The sequence below is a fragment of the Abramis brama genome (assembly GCF_963993115.1).
Source record: "Abramis brama genome assembly, chromosome: 10".
In the NCBI taxonomy this organism is placed as follows: Eukaryota; Metazoa; Chordata; class Actinopteri; order Cypriniformes; family Leuciscidae; genus Abramis; species Abramis brama.
In genome coordinates, this window is record NC_139972.1 from 20342826 (window position 1) to 20360983 (window position 18158).

The following is an 18158-nucleotide window of genomic DNA, read 5'->3' on the forward strand; positions in this document are numbered from 1 at the left end:
TATGTAACTGACTTTTATGTAACTGATAAAAAATTAGCACCAGTCTTGAAGAAAAAAATTAGATGACTAACTTTTAAGACTAGTCTAAGCAGTTTATGCAACCGGCCCCAGATCTTAGTCCAATAAAGCACCGTTGAGATGTGGTAGCCGACAAATTTGCAGCAACTGCGTGATGCTATCATGTCAATATGGACCAAAATCTCTGAGGAATGTTTCCAGCACCTTGTTGAATCTATGCCACAAAGTATTAAGGCAATTCTGAAGGCAAAAGGGGGTCCAACCCGGTACTAGCAAGATGCACCTAATAAAGTGGCCGGTAAGTTTATATAACGTTTTTTATGGGGCTTGATGTGAGTGGTTCATCAATGACATATTTATATAAATCCATTACGCTGAACAACATAAACATGGCCCTGTACAGACCACCACTTCCTGCAGGCTGTTGATGGCACATCACAACATCATTTGCTTTCCAAAAACGTCAACCTTTCCTCATGGACCCCTGCCGTCTGAGAATTCCTTCACTCTGAGAGTCACTTCCTGTCCACTTATTCCAGTGCGCAGTGTCCTCGTGGCCAGAGGAGCGCTGAAGTCCCCCTTCCTTACTGCACTCTAGAGAGGCCATCGGTCGAGGAACTGGGAGAAGGAGCCATTATGGCAGGGAACACAGGGGTGCTGCGTTACATGATGAAGGTGTTGCTTCACATTGTTTCCAGTCTGAAAGGCTGGACTGTCACACCCAGGGCGAGGAGGAGCACTAGAAGAGACTAAAATTAGAAAGCAAATACCAAACATTCTTATGAGGACTTGTGTTACTTCCTGTGATTATGGATAGATGAATGATATAATATGATATTGCATAATACACTACTGTTCAAAAGTTTGGGGTCAGTAGGTTTTTTGTTTAAATACTTTTATTCAGAAAGGGGGAAAAAAAGTCAGTTAAGACATTTATAATGTTACAAAAGATCTCTATTTCAAATAAATGCTGAACTTTTGAACTTTCTATATATCAAAGAATCCAGAAAAAAATTATCACGGTTTCCACAGAAATATTAAAGGGTTAGTTCACCCCGAAATGAAAGAACTGTCATCAATTACTCACCCTCATGTCATTCCAAACCCGGAAGCCTTAGAATGATTTCTGAAGGATCATGTGACACTGAAGACTGGAGTAATGATGCTGACAATTCAGCTTTGAATTTTGTCATTACATTTTAAAATACAATGTTTAAAATGTAATCAAGGTTATTATCATTACCTAAAACTAAACCTAACCGTTGCTTAAAATAAATATTAACTGAAATAAAATATATAATAAACAAATAACATTAGGCTATTTCAGCAGGTTGCCAAGGCAAATTTTAATTTAGTTTAAGTAGGCTACTAAAATAAGTAATTCATATAAATACAAATTAATACCATTTAGACATATAAAAAAAAAAAAACGAATAAAAATGTCAAAAACTCACTACAAACTTACTAAAACTTTAAAGCTGCAGTCCGTAACTTTTTTCGCTCTAGCGGTAAATAAACAGAACTGCATGCGTCTTGCGGAAGAACATTGTAGCCGGAGTTACTTCTCTCTGTTTATGTCTATGACGAGTCATGCTGGTACTGGGCTACTCGGCTGTGGTACTACCCGTACCAGTCTAAAACATAAAGTCCGAATATAAACACTTAGGTGTACCGTACTGACTCAGGATAAGACAAAAACATGGTATGGAAAATGGATTCATGATGTACTCGCTTATAATATAAATTCTTTACATTTTGAACACAACAAAAGGTACGGACTGCAGCTAAAATTACAGTGAAAAAAAAATCGAATTCTAAATATTAACATTAACTATACGACTAATGATACTAAAATAACACTGAATGTAAATATTTCACATTATTACTATTTGCAGCTTTGCATAAGAGACTTCTTTCAAAAAACATTTGAACAAAATCATACGATTCCAAACTTTTGAACGATACATAGTCATACAGATTTGGAAAAGCATGAGGGTGGGTAAATGATGACAGAATTTCCATTTTTGGTTGAACTATCCCTTTAACAAAGCATATGTCAGTAACAAAATGTAGCATATGCACTGTAAGTTCAGTTGGAAAGAGTTGTATTCGGGAGTCTCAGTTCCGGCAACAGTGTGAGCCCGACCAGGCTGGCAGTGCAAGGGTTAAGTCCTCCAGCACTGGGCCAGAATGTCTTGGCCGTTTCCTGTGGGCTGCCCAACCCTGACCTGCTGGCCCAGGCCCGGCTGCACTCACACGTAGACAGTTGACCCAAGCATCCTGTCAGACAGTGACACCCCCGCGACTCCTCACAAACTTACATAAAAACACACGCATTAAATGTCTCCATGAGTTTCCCTGATATAGACAGCTCTCTGCATGGGATAGCATGGGACTCATCTGATCCGAGGCTAGGGGCAGTATTACACAAATAGCATCAACCATCCACCCACACACCAAGTCAACAAAAAGTCCTTTACCTCTCCTTGGCTACATACGATTGTCTATGCCTCTCTATTTGGGTCTGGACAGGCAGAGTGGGCGCACTTGCTCCTGCACATCCATGGCCATCTGTGTGCGAGCCCAAACGGAAGGTGTCAGGAAGCGAGGCCAGAGTCCAGAGGCCAGAACAATGAAGGTGCACCATTCTATTTTACTGCACAGGACTGACTGTTACCATTTTCCTCTTGAAAGAATGTACATGTGTGTCTATGTGTGTGCGGTGGTCTGGTTTGTCCATCAAGCCTGTGGTGCTGTGTCCCTGTTTCCCGGCGGCATGGTGTGCATTGTACGTGTCGAAGGGTGCATCTCGCATGTTGCGTGTGGCGGGACCTGTCGCATTTCCGGCCTGGGCTTGTACTCTGATGTCATGCTTTGTGGGAGGTTTGGGCAAAATGCCGTAAGTGGCGGACAATATATAATACAATCAAGCTCATTACAACAGGATTAGACTGTAAGAGGGGGTTTATTTAAACACAAAGTGCATGGAGAACTCTAACTTTCACCCCATAAAATAGCTTTAGAGTACTTCATAGTCTGTCTGTCTGTCTGTCTGTCTATCTATCTATCTATCTAGCAACCCTAACGTAAACACGCTTACTGTATCTCTTCCCAGTTTCACAATTCTGTGCATTAGGCCTTCAGTGCATCATGTGCAGGGCAGCATGTTTAAGTCTCTGAATCCACTGGCGTGTTTACTAGCTTCACATATTAACACTCCTGTTAAAGCAGCAAGGGGTAGCCTTTGGCTAACAACCATAACAAAGGGGATACCCTCATCTGATGTGCCACATTTTGGCTTTTAGACAACTAAAATATGACTTAATATACTGCCACCAAACTATGGCTGACCAAATATTGTTCTGCAATAACAGAGGCCACTTCCAAGTATTCCTCCAAAAAGGCATAAACATTTCACAAACACCTCTTTTACCAAAGCATTTGGACTGGACTTGTTGGTTCAGTCTTTTTTTGTGCTAATAAAACCCTCCACTTTTCACGTCTGCGACCCATATGAGTCGTTCATTTAAGAGTTTACTGTAGCAGGCTGTTCCCTTTGATGAATCGGCCCAGATAATATGTTGCAATTACCAGGCCAGGACCAACCTGTGTGAATAAAACATGTCAAGTGTAAATCTAGCTCCGTGTTCTAGATGACACCCGGCCCTGGAGTCGCCCCGTGTGTAATTAGAACCAAATGCTGGGGTGTGCGAGTGGATGCGTGAGTGTTTGCACTCGCCCTCTCTTCTCCATCTCTAATCAGAGAGCCCCTCCAGGATGGAGAGAGAGCTCAGGGGGTGTTCATAAATCAGGACCGGCCTGGAAGGACCTGCACAGGCAAGCAGGAACAACTATGCCAAGTCTGCATTCTCTGGGATAGGACATGTTCCAGTCCACTGAGATCATGAGATCAGACTTGATTGTAATGACTATTCAGATCTAGTGTCATTGATCCTCTTATTTGGAACCATCCAGAGATGAATTGGAAGCCACAGTTACACCTTTCCATTCCATGTGCGAATTTCACTTAAAGACCCTGGGAACAAATTCAGACATCCCCTTGACATCTCTCCATCTTCCTCTCTCTGAATGTCTTGATTTTCTTTTATGCTCCATTCTCTGTGGAGCCCCTTTTCTGTTTCAGGCCCTCATCCCCTGTTGGACCTTGCCTCTCCTTCTCTCCCACATCTGGACAGGCAGCTGGGGCTGGCCCGGTTTCAGCGCTGGGGGTGGGGGTGGCCGATTGGAGCAGGAGGGTGGGGGAAAGCTATCCATTGCAAAGCCCAGGGCACTGTAAAAAAGGGGATAGCTTACAAAAAATAAAGGATTTCACACATACACACACGCAGTGTACAGCCAAAAGTGTGAGTTAAAAAAAAAAGTTAAACCAAATCTCTTATGTCTTTCTCAGTCTATTTATCAAAGTGCCTCCCCACACACTATTAAAGTGCATTAAAGAGGGCAGAAAGGAAGTTAGGGAAGGAGAAAAAAAGCGAGTGAGAGAGTGAGTGAGAAGCAAGCAAAGCTGGAGAAGGTTTGGTCAAGGCAATGATGATTATAATGTCATAGAAAGTTTCTATCTATCTATCTATCTATCTATCTATCTATCTATCTATCTATCTATCTGTCTGTCTGTCTGTCTGTCTGTCTGTCTGACTGACCTATAAACTAGACCTATATAAAAAAAACAGACCTATATAAAAAAAATGAATTTCAATTGATTTTAAATCTAGTTCCTTAAAATAAAAAGGGAAATATTTTTTAATTACATATATGTACATAGCTTATAAGTTACCATATGTTTAGTGTTCTCAAATAATTAAGAAATTCTTCTTCATATAAACTAATAAAAACATAAAAATAAGTAAAAACCTGATTTGAAATTACAATTTGCCATGATGTTTGCTACCCCAATTCAAATTCAGGAATTCAATTAGAATTTAAAAGGCATTATTAATCAGTTCTGACTGGCGCACAACCCTAATTTCCACATCTTAAAAGCATATATTTAACTCGAGCGCTTCTTTAGAGCTCAGCAGAGGAAGATATAGACCGACAGCGTGGGGAAGAAAAATACGAACGTGGAGTAGGTTGGAATAACATACTAGTCTCACGGTCATTGTTTTACATAAGAGGTCTGCTTTATCACCCTTCCGTCTATATGTGTGCTGCATTAATGATGCATGCCCTCTTCTTTACTTTGGAACTATTATTTTGATATAGATGGTTGCCTTGACGTCACAGTTCTAAGCGAGTCCAAGTCATTGTGTGGGAAAGTGCAGGATGTGTGCACCGCACTGGCTATAAGTTGCACCTCCCTGTTGTGCCAGGATGACCGTAAAGAGGTCTTTTGTTTCAATTAGCGCTCTGTGGTCCACTTTCTCCATTCTGACTAAAGGTCACGACCTCTGCTGTAGTTCACGCAGGGACAACCCGATCAGACCTCGTCTTGGCCAGCAGACTTGGAGCGGGGTGGGGAGCTTGCATGAATATGGAAAAGATTTCTCTCACAATTTTGCATTTTCCAACTCATTTTGTGGAACACGGAGACGAGAATCCTGCACAGTGAGGTCACCGCACTGTCGAACAGGCCCAGGAAGTCAGAGAGGGAAGTGAGGCAGTCAGAAAAAGGTATGGAATGGCATACTAGATACAGCACAGCCTCTCGTACCTTATTGCTCACGTATACTGCATACGCACTATACTTTGGTTATGGTTATGTGTACGCTAGGCTACACTCAACGTAAATTTGACCATCAGCACAGTACGCATGCACTGCTATACGTACTTTGAAGAACTGTTCTGTATGTACGACATTTTTATCTCTTAGAACTTCTGGAGAAAAATAGCACAGAAACTGGACAAGGATGAATCTTTCTAGTGCACATGTGTCGACCGCCTGTGTTTGCGCATGCTATCAATATATTTTGAAAGGCTATGTGTTCGACTGTATGCAAACGCTAAGCATTTGCGTCACAACTGAAGTATACTTTGGGCTTAACTGATGAAATGTCCCATTCCCACAGCAACTTACGGTAGCGTCTCGATTACTGTCTGCATGAATATGCAATGGGAGTCAAGCCCGTATTCTCTTATCAGTGACAAGTGATATCAAAGATGGCGACGTCCATACAACTGAAAAGTCACTTTTGACACGACAAGAGTCCAATCGAGCCATGAGTTCATCCATCAAATTTTCATTATCTGACAACAGTGTTTGTATCTGGGTTGAGAGCGGAGCATTTGATTCGCCTGTTGAAAAATGCGGTCACATGACCTCATTGCACTGCATGTGAGGAGCATGTAATTATCTTTAAATGGTTATTTAGCCTTTTTAAATTAAATTTTATGTAAAGATGTGTTAGCATTTAGTAATATGATCAATAATTTAAAAAGAGACTAAAACTTTATTTTAATTTCTATCTATCTTATTTTCATTTTATGTGCAATGCATTGTGTGATATATTATTCAATTTAATGTGAGCTGTTTTACACTGCAAATTTTGGCAAATGTAGTTGGTAATTCACTGCAAACAGATTTTCTGCATGCTCAGTATACACTACACTGCATGAATAGTAAGACTAGTATGCTAGCATGTTATTCTGAACATAGCATATGTTTTTGTGTAACCCGGGGAGAGCGAGAGTGGGTGTGTGCGTGTTTGTGTATAAAGGAGAGGCAGAGAGTGTGCTGCTTGCAGGGCTTGGGAAGGTGAACCCAGGCTTCTTTCAGTACAGGAAGCCCTTGATTAGTGCTAACGAGAACTGCAGGCCGTATTAATGCAACCACACACCTCTCCTTACCTCCTGCCATCTGCAGCACCACCACTCTCTGCCAGACACCATAAGCCCACGCAACAGTCACACACTGCACACACACACACTTCACATTCACCCTACACATGCATATCGCACATTCCCACTGTCCGTCCCACAACAAACCGAAACAAATGACAACACACACTCAGGTATAACACAGACACTTTCATGCACATGATCCATATCTTTCAGAACAAAAGATTCGGGGTCAAACCCACAAAATCCTTTGCATTATGGGCCATATATGATGTCAACCCCCATAGATGAGGTGCCTAACATCATTTGCATCGAGAATAGCCGGATGGGGATCAAAGTATGTGAGAAGATGGAAAAGATGTAGATGGAGAAAAGGTCTGTGACACACACTCACACCCTCTCTCTCTCTCACACACACACGTTATTAACTATTCCTGCAGATGGTAGAGAGGGGTGTTCTCACACACTGAGACATGGATACCCTCACATATTCTCCTCACTCTCCCACCCACACATCAACATGTGTTTCACATTCAGATAGGCCATGTGGAAATCTCCAGCCACCACTCTCACACACACACACACACACACACACACACACACACACGTTAATAAAGGATGTTGTGTCAGCTCAGAATTGATGTTTTTACACTGGATGACCACTGCTCTGCCACACACAACTGTACGGCCACAGACTGTAATTATTGTAATGACAGAAACACAGAAGTGTATATAAGCAGTCTAAGTCTGAAGGGACTAATCAGGTGAGATTGAAGAGAGTCAGTGTAATCTTACAGGCTGCATTTGAACTAGTTTATCAGTTTCTTGTCACTCATACCTTATTTCAGTTTATGGCCTTTTTGCCATTTTAACAGAAAGTACATGAAGATTAGATTGCACTAATATATCTATTATTTAATTTTATGAAATATTTCATATTATATGATGTATATAATATACATTATTATATATTAATAATAATGTATAAGAATATAATACTTTTGTCAAAAGAAAAGAAAAATAAAACACAAAAAAGTAATCAATTCTACAATTTATTGATATTTCATATCATGTATAGTATGGAATTTAATATTTATTTTAAGATTTGTTGAAGATTACACGAGTCATGTATATGTTTTTAAAGATAAACCCAATGAGTGTTAGATGCATATCTAATATTGGCCAATACCTTTAATAAAACAATAAAATAAACTAAACTCTAATATTAGTTGAAAACTGATGTAGTACTGATATATTGTGCAGCCCTAAAACTATTTATTTGCATTAATTTAATCAATGGATTACCCTCTAAACTGATATGAAAGCTTTAGCGTAAGTTCTGCCAGGAAGACACATCTAACCAATCGTATTGGTTGCAGTATTAAAGACCGGTACTTACACACGTCTGAGTTCGCAGATGCTGACGCCATCAATTAACCTCCATCCTCCCACCAGGATGGTCCCTGTCCATACCTCCCAGGGGTTGGCTGCGCCCCTGCCTTCGTCTTCAGGCAGGAAATGCAGAATCCGTTAGTTACCCTTGGAATGCGAGTTACGGACGGGGCCTACGCCAAAGAACTTTATAAATGCTTGCTGGGCTGTTAATAAATGTATGCTTTGTTACGCTGTTTTGCCTCCCGAGTCTTTCTGATAGAAATGTTTGTAAAGTCAATATGAAATACAAATTGACCAAATTGAATTTGTTCCTGGTCTGCCACTGTTATTCAGAAGAAAATGAACGTTTTTTTAATACCTTGTATGTAATGTAATAACTTTGTCACAGTCTCTTTTCGACTGACAAGACCTCTTATTTTCCTCTTATAGAGACCACTTTTCACAATGCAAGTCAATTCCGACTAATAAAATCTAGTTTGACCGTATATTTTCCTCATTGAATATATGACATTACATAAGTGAAAGGGTTGTGAAATCTGTTTCATGTTGACTTTAGGGCCTCGTGGTGGAACTGACTTAGTAACTGATGTAGCTTTTTTGTCCTTGTCGTGCTGTCTAACATCAACAAACATCTTCGTCCAAAAGTCTTCAGTTCAGCATCAGCCGACAACTCCCTGCATCTTGAACAGCTCTGGCATACATTTCTCTATCAATGACAGACTGGACGTGCAAATGTGCTAATGCTATGGGAAATATAGAGTGTAAACGTGTGTGTACTTATCTGTCTCTATGTGTGGTCAGTGCTGCAAACATGTGTCTGATTTAGAATGAGGTCACACGTCTGAGTAAATGAGCGGCTGTTTTCCTATGCGTGCTGTACATAATGCATGACAGGCAGTGTGAAGGCCATAGTATGTGTGTGTGGGCAGTGTGGGTGGACGGTGGGCAGATAGCGGTGTGTGTGTGTGTGTGTGTGTGAGAGAGAGCCCCTGAGGCGGGCAGACTGAAAGAATGAGCTGTGAGTAATCTGACAGGAGATGAGATGAGGAAACACATGGCATGGAGAGCATTATATCTCTAATTACATAAGAAGAGAAAAAACAGACTGAGTGGAGAGTGAGAGACAATAATAGAGGGGGTCTCACTCTGGTTTATCCAGATGGATAGCTATGAGACCCAGACAGAGTTCTGATGTCACCCCATGTTTTCCCGGCCTGCCCAATAACTCCTGCACTTCCTGTCCCCAGTGCAGTGATGTCACAGGACAGCTGGGGATGTCATGTCCCCCCCCCCACCTTCTCTCTCGCTCTCTCTCTGTCTTTCTTCCATTCTTCAATCAGTTCAATTCCTCTGAGACCAGCGACTGTTGCAGAAGCACGTACACACACACACACACACACACACACACACTTTGCTTCATTCAAAATTTGATCAAGAATGCCAAGTCGATTGGATTACAATTCCTGAATTGAGTAGTAAAGTAAAAAACAGGATGCACAATTTGAATTTGAATTTAGGATGTCGAATATGTGTGTACAATGAATAGTTAAATAAACAATAATTAACAATAACATTATTTTTTGCATGAAATGCCCATGAACATCATATTTCCAGAAACACAACATAATACTAATTAATGAAATAGCACTGAATTGAAACTAAAAAAGAATGTAATCAAATAGAAATATAAACATTCATATATGTTAATTCAATTTCATGTTAGAAATTAATTAAAAGGAATGTAATATTAAAACAAATTTTATGGACCATATAGAACAAGAGAGTTGATTTCCCAGAGTGCTTTAATTTACATTCTAAACGGAGCCAAAACACCATGATTTAGATGATGAAAACAGAACACCTAAGTAGTGATCGGTTCTGACACATTGTTGGACAAATGAAAATTCCCTGCTGTGTGACTGTTATTCTTTTTATTTTTTTATTTAATCAGTAAATTTTTTTTCTTGTGCTTCCAGTTTAAATTTCAAGTCAATTTAATTTAAATCCAATTTGTGATTTGAAAGGGGGGCAATTGGGCTTCCATGTTTTATAGGGACTTTCCATACACATCATGATTTGTATACTTTACAAACTATATTCTATCCCCTGACTTTAACCCTACCCATCAGAATAATCAGATGTCATCAATCTGGACATTTCTCTGATGTTCAGTCCATTCTGTCAATGGCAGCCTGACCAAACATCTTTGGTGGGCTTGAGGACACAATTGCTGCAGTGTTTGCCCTTACTGTACATACTGTCTCGGCCACACGTTATGAGGCTCATTTTAATGGCTTTCAAATGCTCCCTCAGTTCTAGCATAGAACATGACAAGAGAATTTGAGCCTGTTTCTCTCTGAGTTTGATCAGAAGTGGCATGTTTGCTTTGCTCATTAGAGCTGAGTGACAGTGAACTCCTCGCCGCTGGGACAGAGACAAGACTATGAGGGGAAGAATGAGACAAAGAAGAGACTGAAATTAGAAGTTTAGACAAAGATGAGTTTTGGACTGAGATAGAGAATGGGCTGGCACTGAGACAAAAATGAGGCTTATTCCAGTACATGTGTATTTCTCTTCCTGACTTTGGTCTATACAATTATCTTTCTCCACTGAGACTAAAACGAGACTAGCACTGAGATAAAGATGGTGCTGCACGGCATTGAGATTGTGTGAAACGATTAACTGGCACTAAGGCAGAAACGATACTAACAATGAGATGATGGTGCTAGCATTGAGACCGAAATGAAAGTAACACTTTGACAGGCATGAGACCTGTCCTGACGCAGAAATGAGTCAAGATGAAACTGGCATCAAGGAGTGACTCACCGACATAAATGGCACTGGACTGGCACTGAGACAGAAATAAGACAGAGATGAGAGTCCAACAGAAATGGGGCAGAGATAGAGATAAAACTGAGGAAGAGATGAAACTGGGCCCGAGACAGTGAGATTGACACTGAGACAGGAGTTGAAAAAGAACGATCACCCCCCTGTATCTTACCTCACTGTCATAGAGTCTAAATACTTACTGACTTGCCAACTTGTTTATTTATAAACAAATTACTCTCATAAACCTACAGCCAGAGAAAATACAAACCAATGCCCACACTCCTGTTCCTGTCCCGCCTTCCTCACCTCATAATTGTTCAGCAGACCGTGACAAAATAACTAGGAGAGACTCATTAGAAACAGCTGTCCCCTGATCTGATGTTAAACTCCGATATGATTTCCAGCTCCTCGCTCAACTCTCACACTCCCACAACTCCATTCATTCACCATCATCTCTTAGCCACACATAATTCACTCTAAAAACCATTCATTCTCCTGCTGAAAGAATGAGAGAGGTGGGAGGAGAGAGAGCGCTGAGGAGAAAAGGGGTGTGTTTGTCCATGTATGTGTGTGTGTGTGTATTCAAAAGGGAATGAAGAAAAGAAAGTGCAAAGGAGAAGGGTACGGGGTCTGTGCCCCCCACCTACACACACTGTACGTGCAGGGAAGGAGGACACCCCTCGTGGAAAATGAATACGCTGATCTCTGTCTTCTCGCTCTTCCCCTGCCCTGAACCCACCCTGTCCCCTGCTGGCCACTGTCCTTACCCAAACACACGCTCAGCGACACTTTCTCACACACACACACACACGCTGTACAAACACATGCTGATGCAGGATTGGGTTTCATTAACCACTCCACATCAACACATCATACACGCATACGAAACATACCACAGACTTCTATTGTTTTAATAAATCTCATTAAAATATAAATAAAGCACATACAATTATAAATGAATGATTAATAAAGCATATCAAATGATTAATCTTAAATAATAACTCAAATTTCCCTGTACCCTCAAAACTTTTTTGAATATATATATATAGAATACAGGTCAAATGTTTGAGGTCATATGACTTAAAAAAAAGATTATTAGTTTTATTCAGCAAGGATACATTAAATTGATCAAAAGTGACATTTATAATTTTACAAAATATATATTTTTTAACTTTCTATTGATCAAAGATAATAAGCTGCACAATTGTTTTCAACGTTGATAATAATAAGAAATGTTTCTTGAGCACCAAATCAGCATATCAGAATGATTTTTGAAGGATCAAAAAACTAAAAATCAATGCAGTACTTCGCAACTTTTCATCGCCCAATCAATTCCTCTTGCATAAAATAGATTCCAATTAATTTTTTTTTTTCTAGTTGAATACCCAGTTTCACTTAGAAATATGTCAGAAGCAAAACCGATTACGAATGTCAATTTATGTTGATGACGCACAGCGACTTCCAATACATATATAAATGCGTATTTCTCTTCCTGACTTCCTGTCTATAAAATTCTCTTCCTCCATCTCTTTAAAGGTCCCGTTCTTCGTGATCCCATGTTTCAAACTTTAGCTGTTAGAGCATAAATAATATCTGTAAAATTATAAAGCTCAAAGTTCAATGCTAAGCGAGATATTTTATTTAACAGAAGTCGCCTACATCGAACGGCCCGTTTGGACTACATCCCTCTACTTCCTTCTTTAATGACGTCACTAGAACCGTTTTTTGACTAACCTCCGCCCACAGGAATGCTCCCTCAACCGAAATTCGTTTATGTACTTGCGCACTTCTTATAACTTACTGTGTTTACTCAGCTCTTACAGTGATTTTCTGAAGTAAAACTGACGCTTCATCTTTTGTGTGATGTACAATAAACTTTATTAAACTCATCAGTATATGTTTGATCATCATTCAGACAGCAGACTTGTAGGCTATTAATATATAATGGATACATACAAGCAGATGACAAATACGTTATAATAACCGTCTGTTGGGTATTTTGAGCTGAAACTTCACATACACACTCTGGGGACATCAGAGACTTATTTTACATCTTGTGAAAAGGGGCATAATACGGGACCTTTAAGAGTGGAAGTCAACCAGGTTTTACAGGTGTAGCTGTGGTTGTGAAACAGGTATAGGAAATAAATAAAACAATAAAATAAAAGTACAATAAACAGAATATGACAACTATTTGTCTCTCTATTTTTCTTTCTCTCCTCTACCTGATTGTCTGCTTGTTTTCCCTTGCGACTCCCTGCTTCCGTTCCCAGGCTGAGAGGTGGGACTGTGGCCACAGAGCGCATACTTTCCAGTCCTGAAGGCCAGCAGCGGCTCCTCCTGTCCACACAGGCCTGCAAGAAACCAGCTCAGTTCACCAGCAACCTGCAGCAGGCACAGGGAACCTGGAGACATCTACGCACACAAACACATGCTCACTTAGGTATCAATAAGGACAATATATAGACATCTATAATTTTTATATAAAGCAAATTATGATTGAGTAACTCAGAGTAAACTTTTTTTTTATATATGTGACCATGGACCACAAAACCAGTCACATGGGTCAATTTTGTGAAATTGAGATTTATACATCATATGGAGGCTGAATAAATAAGCTTTCCATTGATGTATGGTTTGTTAGGATAGGACAGTATTTGGCCGAGATACAACTATTTGAAAATCTGGAATCTGAGGGTGCAAAAAAAAAAAATCTAAACATTGAGAAAATCGCCTTTAAAGTTGTCCATTTATGTTCGCGATTGTGCTGCATTCACTCACAAAAATAAATATTTTATATATTTATGGTAGGAACTTTACAAAATATCTTCATGGAACATGATCTTTACTTAATATCCTAATGATTTTTGGCATAAAAGAAAAATCAATAATTTTGACCCATACAATGTATTGTTGGCTATTGCAACAAATATACCCGTGCGACTTATGACTGGTTTTGTGGTCCAGGGTCACATATTTGTTTTACTTATGTAATTATTTGTTCAAACAATTTTTTAAATAAGATCGATTTTGATTGATCCTATTATAGCTAGGTTCTGGAGCTCAAATCGTCTACCTTTGTAATACGTTTTTGCCTTCGTATGTTTGATTTATGAATTTAATGCGTAACTGCCCTCTGTATAAACCCTGTAAAAAACCTGAGAGCCTTGGTCCTCCAGAAAGCACTGCTAATGAGACAGGAGAAGCCAGAGATGACTAAGTTTGTGTGTTTGCGCAGCCTCTGGCCTTCTATTATACGGCTCTGCCAGCTTCCCTGTATTCTGCCAGTGGATTACCACACTGATTATCACCACGGGTCAAACTAAACAATGGCTGGCTGACCGTGTTTCTTCTGTTTTATGTGATGCAAATGTAACAGTAAACCACTCTGATCTCATAATGTTACCCAGGATCCCAATTATCTGCAAAGAGCCAGACCTGTGTGCCACTCCACCAAAGCTCTAAAGCAGCTGTGCGGATCGGGGGAAAAGAGAGAGATGTGTTATCAGCTGCCCTGTGCCGGTGTTGACTGTGGTTATATATTCCTTCAGACCAGAGCTTTGAAATAAACACACAAGGAAACCAGTGCAGTGTCTGTCTGGAGAACAAAGATTCTATTTACAGCTGAGATTTTTTTTTAAAACAGATGAGACTGGCACTGGGGCTGAAATAGAGATGAGTTTGAGATACATGGGACTGAGAAAGAAATGAGACCAAGACAGAGTTAAGGCTGGGATTGAGATAGAGATGATACAGGCAGAAATGAGACAAAGATGGGACTGAGTATATATATATATATATATATATATATATATATACTGTATATATATTATACATTTAAATATGTTCATTAATATATTTTAACGGCAACAAACATTTAAATTACATGAATTAGCTAATTAACTCTGGTATGACTAAAATACTAAAACTAAAATAAAAGACAAATGAACTGAAATGATAAACTAACAATGATACAGTGGAAACTAGAGTAAAAATAACTAAATTGAAAACAAAACAAAAATAAAACAAGATAACAAGATAAAATAAAAATGGCCACAATTTCATTTTAGTTTTTAAATTATGGTATATTATACAACTTTTACAAAACACCTGCATTAAAATGCCATAGTATTTAATGCTATCAAACATTTTTCAATTACACGAATTACTGGATTCATTTTGGCAGCACTAAAACTTAGGTGCCACTTTACAATAAGGTCTCATTTATTAACATTATGCATTAACTAACATGAACTAACCATGAGCAATACATTTGTTACAGTGTTTATTAATCTTTGTTAATGTTAGTTAATAAAAATCCAGCTGTTCATTGTTTGTTCATGTTAGTTCACAGTGCATTAACTAATGTTAACAAATACAACATTCGATTTTATTAATGTATTAGTAAATGTTGAAATGAACTAACTAAGATTAATAAATGCTGTAGAAGTATTGTTCATTCTTAGTTCATGTTAACTAAAGTAGTTAACTAATGTTAACTAATGAAACCTTATTGTAAAAGCTAGTGTTACCAAAATACTATAGAAAAATAGAAAAAAAATATTCAAATTAAAAATGTTAAACTATAATAAGACAGTGAAGTACTTGTACTTAATAAGTGGCCCTAGTGTTACGAATGTCTGTGATGTAAAGACTGAGACCTCAAACCTCTTTAGCTCATCTTAGTGTTCCTCCACAGCCATGCAGATTTGATCAGGCATCAGTGGTTCTGTTGCAAGCAGGCCTGATGAGAAGGTGCGAGTCAGTGTTATTGTGCTGGTGCTTCATGGGCTGGTGGGTGCAGTTGGAGTTTGACTCATGGAGGTCAGAGGAAGATGTCAGGTTCTTATTGAATTACGCTGGGAGCGCAGGCAGGGAGAGTATGGGGCCGTCAGACGGGACAGAGGGCTCTCTGTGCCATGCTCTCCAGACAGGAAACTGCCAGTCTCTTTCAGATTAAGCCTGCTTCCTCTCTCCGCTCTCACCTCTCCACGACCCGCAGACCTTGTGACCTTCACTCTGAAGAAGAATGGCACGGGTCCAGCGGGCATAAAAAAAACACACCGACACAAACACATTAAAAACAGTTACATTCTTCCCTTTCGAAGCGATACCTTATTCTGATTCAAAAACAGTATGGGCACAGCTCTGGAATGCATGGCTAAAGCATTCAACAGACAGAGAGAGAGAGAGAGAGAGAGAGAGAGAGAAAGAGAGAGAGAGAGAGAGAGAGAGAGAGAGAGAGAGAGAGAGAGAGATAGAGAGAGAGAGATAGAGAGAGAGAGAGAGAGAGAGAGAGAGAGAGAGAGAGAGAGAGATTGTGAATTAAAATGTCAATACCCCATCCATATACCGAGAACTCCCCAGATCCCTGCTCACTCTTTCCCTCCCAAACAAATAGTGGCAGTAATTTTTCCCTCTCACTGAGTTTTACGAGCAGTAATGTGAAGCACCTGTAACCACACTGAAGCCAGACCAGTACTGCAGGAGGCTGTCTGTGACCTGAACCCCACATCGCCCTACACACGCATAAACATGCACATACGTACACAAACACAAAAGACAAACACCAACAAACACAGATATACATGCGCTGCAGGCCATACAGTAGGAAAACTAAGTGGTATAATAACTCTATGTCAGCAGGCCGCTGAAAAAAATGATTAGTTGAATTTAATAAAAAAAAATTATGGTAATGGTTGCACACAATTGATTTTAGCTACATTTAAACAAATGCATTAAGTTGAACTTAATCAATTTTAGTTCAACTTAATGCATTTGTTTAAATGTAGCTAAAATCAATTGTGTGCAACCACTTACCATAAACAAATTGATTAAATTCAACGAATCAGAGTATAGTCGTACGGTATGTGAGTATGACTTGAGTTTGTCCCTTCATCACTAAATTTAAGCTCAATTTGACCATATTTCGATGATTTACAATCACTGGACTGATTCTTCATCTTTAGTTTATCTTTCTTAATTGCTAGTTCAATTAATCTTAGCTCTTTTAATTCATTCCTTTTTTTTGTTTAAATTTGTTACAGCTTTCTTAGTGTACTCCAAACTGTTATTTCACTCAGTAATATTCACTATTTATTATTATTATTATTATTAAAATCAATAAAATGAAATATTTGCATATTTGTAAATAATAATAATGATAATAATAATAATTTTAATTGACTTGTTAATATTGCCTAATTATTTGCAATACTGTTTATTATTTTAAGTTTTTGTCATGGCAGTAAAGAATACTAAAACTGAAAATTGTAATTGTAAGGAGACATGTGCCACTTTTGTGTCTTATTCAATTAAATAATTATGTAAAAATAATTAAATGATAATGATAAATAGCAATAATGTATTATTATTTGAATATATAAAAAATATTGTATTATGAATTACTGATATTTCAATGTATTACTGGTACTTAATATTGATTCATTGTAATTTCACTAATTTAAATAAAAAGTAATTGTCATTCTTTTTTTGTATTTTTATGTAAACTACTGTAGGTCTGGTAGGCCTTCTTTTGCAAAAGTGCTATTTCAATGGACAGCAGATGGTAAACAGAATTTTGCTTTATTGTTTGCACCGTTCATTTGCGTTATTTATTTATTTTTTAATGCAAAACGTGAGCTAAAACAGTGCATTTTGGGCAAACAATCACCACTATCGATGGGTGCAGTTCATTCTTAGTGAATTTCCCCGAGAGTGAGTAAAAGCAGAATAATAACCAGCTGGTGTGTGGGGACATGACCTAACCTCATGACTTAATAGTGAGAGCACTGGGAGTGCCGTGCTGCCGGTCACAAGGGAGTTGAACTGAGAGGAGGTCCGAGAAGACACCGTCACAGTCATCACCCTTCACAGCCTCCACCACAGAAGAAACAGTCCTCCTCAGATCCTCCTATCACCTTCATCTGCTATTAGATAGAGAAAATGCACTTCAGCAAATATCCAATAAGATAACGGCAGAGAATCAGGAAGTTATGGCCGATAACCATCTCCATATGAGTCCAGCATTTCTATGCAGGCTCGTGTGCACATTTGCAATGTTACCTATGATAACCTGTGTTTGATTTCCCGCTGCGTTTATGAGATCCTGCAATGAAACC

At 39.0% G+C, this 18158-nt stretch overlaps 1 long non-coding RNA gene across 1 annotated transcript in view; it reads right to left on the minus strand.

Moving 5' to 3' along the window:
- Positions 1–1327: 1327 nt before the first annotated feature.
- Positions 1328–18158, minus strand: part of LOC311091011 — a 70714-nt gene continuing 53883 nt past the window's right edge. The window contains exons 3-6 of the long non-coding RNA XR_014607982.1: positions 17806–17966; positions 15706–16056; positions 13263–13452; positions 1328–4309 (exon numbers count right to left, since the gene is read on the minus strand). This is a non-coding gene — a long non-coding RNA (uncharacterized lncRNA). The remainder of the gene's footprint in view (positions 4310–13262; positions 13453–15705; positions 16057–17805; positions 17967–18158) is intronic.